Source organism: Camelus bactrianus, chromosome 25 (assembly GCF_048773025.1).
Source record: "Camelus bactrianus isolate YW-2024 breed Bactrian camel chromosome 25, ASM4877302v1, whole genome shotgun sequence".
NCBI classification, from domain to species: domain Eukaryota; kingdom Metazoa; phylum Chordata; class Mammalia; order Artiodactyla; family Camelidae; genus Camelus; species Camelus bactrianus.
Genome location: NC_133563.1, coordinates 4,817,937 through 4,820,291, shown reverse-complemented (window position 1 = coordinate 4,820,291; position 2,355 = coordinate 4,817,937). Strand labels below are relative to the sequence as shown.

General features: G+C 39.1%; 1 non-coding gene across 1 annotated transcript; it reads left to right on the top strand.

Annotated features, from left to right (window-relative positions):
- The first annotated feature begins 657 nt into the window (after positions 1–657).
- Positions 658–732, top strand: TRNAA-GGC (transfer RNA alanine (anticodon GGC)). The gene has a single exon. It is a non-coding gene; the product is annotated as a tRNA-Ala (tRNA).
- Positions 733–2,355: the final 1,623 nt, after the last annotated feature.

Genomic DNA, 2,355 nt, shown 5'->3' with positions numbered 1-2,355 from the left:
TGATTTCTTCTAAGGTCTCTCCCCTTGGCTTCAGGTGGCTGTCTCCTCCCTGTGCCTTCACGTGGTCTTCCCTCTCCACCTGTCTGTCCTAATCTCCTCTTCCTGCAATGACACCAGTCACACTGGATTAAAACCCTGCCTGTGTCCTAATCTCCTCTTCCTGCAATGACACCAGTCACACTGGATTAAAGCCAACCTAACGGCCTCATCTTAACTTAATCACCTCTTTAAGGACGCTACGATGTTTCCAAATATAGTTACAATCTGAGATCCTGGGGGTTAGGACTTGAATGCTGTGGGGACGCAGCTCAGCCCATGTCACACACACACACTCACTCACTGGGGGCTGAGCATCTTGTTTCATTGATCCGTCTGTTCTTACACTGGTATCACATACACTCGGTTGCTATAGCTTTGTCATACATTTTAGTACTTAGTGGGCAAGCACCGCCTCATGACTTGCCTTGTTCTGAATTGTCCTGGCTATTTTCACATTGCTGCTCTCCCGCCGTGAGGGTCAGAATTCATTTGGAATCACTTTGGGATTTTTATTGAGAGTGCACAGGATTTAGAGATTGGTTTGAGAATGTAGCTTTTTAACACTATCTTTTCATTTGTTATGTGTTGATTTGTGTCCCCTCAAAAAGATACATTGAGGGAAAGGGTATGGCTCAGTGGTAGAGTACGTGCTTGGCATGCATGAGGTCCTGGGTTCAATCCCCAGTACCTCCATTAAAAATAATTAATAATAATAATAATAATAATAATAATAATAATAATAATAATAATAATAATAATAATAAATCTAATTCCCCACCCCCCAAAAAAAGAAGAAAGAAAGTAATGAAAGTTTAAAACAAAAAAAGATATGTCGAACTCCTAACCCCTGGCTCCTGTGAACATGATGTTATTTGGAAATAGGGTCTTTGCAGATGGAGTCAAGCTGAAGTCATTAGAATGGTCCCTAATTCCATACGACAGGTGTCCTTATAAGAAGAGGAGCAGAGACATGGAGACAGAAACACAAGGAGAATGGTATGTAACACCACAGGCAGAGACTGCTGCAATGTGTCCACAAGCCAGGGAGTGCCAAGAATCCCAGCAGCACCTGAAGCTAAGAGGAAGGCATTAAGTAGATTCCTTTCTAGAGCCTTCAGAGAGAGTCAGCTGACACCCTGATTTCAGAATTCCAGCCTCCAGAACTGTGACCCTAAGTGCCTTGGCCACCCAGTCTGTGGTAATTGGTTATGTCAGCCCCAGGAAACTAGCACACCATCCAGTCACATGATCCGTCTTTCCATGTATTCAAACCGTGCTTCTCCCAGGAGAGTTTCATAAAGATTCTATTCTGTTTTGTTTGTTTTTGGTTTTGGTTACATGTACTCCTAGGTATTTAATTTTATTAATGTTTTTGCCAGTGGAGTATCTTTTCCATTACATTTTCTGACTGGCTGTTACTGACATGCAAGAAACCATTGATTTTATACATGTGTATTCTGTACTTGCACACTACAGGGAACTCTGCTTCTGAAAGCTTGTTAGTGATTCTCTTGGTCGGCAACCATACCATCCTCAAAGGAAGACAACTGTGCCTTCTTCTCTCCGATATTTAGACACCTCGGTTAAGTATCTTGCTCACTGTATTGACAAGCACTTTTCAACAAGGAGAAAAGGGTGACTCGTCTTTCCCTGACTCTAACAGGACTCTGTCTAATGAAGCATAATACTATAGTCTGAGATTTTTAAAAATCACATGATGAATTTTCATATGGCTTTTTCAGCATCAAAATGATCATATGAAGTTTTTACATAAGACTGATTACACTAACAGGTTTCCTAATATTTTGTTACCTCTGTATTACTGAAATGAAATTCACTTGGGCATGGCACATTCTTAAAGTACATATATCCAGTATTTTATTTAATATTTTTCATCAACGTTTATAAATAAGATTAAAATGCGAGATATGTGTGTGCTTTCTGTGCTATCATTTCTGTCTTGGGCAACTAAAGTTTGTGCTAAGTTTTTTGGTTGGGAAAATGCTTATTCTGTAATGCATATTCAGCGTTTGCATTTACATGGGGGCAAAAAACAAAGGACGTCATAATGGTAACACTGGTTGACTATAGGATAACACTGGTTATCCTTTAATTTTCTATAATAATCGAGTATCATTTTTATAACAAAATGTTTTAAATATATGCCATTAGCAAAGAGTGGATGGAACTATATTAGCAGTTATATCTGGAAGGGGGAATGAAACATGATTTTTTTTTAATTGAAATATAATTGATTTACAGTGCTGTGACAGTTTCTGGTGTACAGCATGGTGACTCAGTTATATGTATATATAT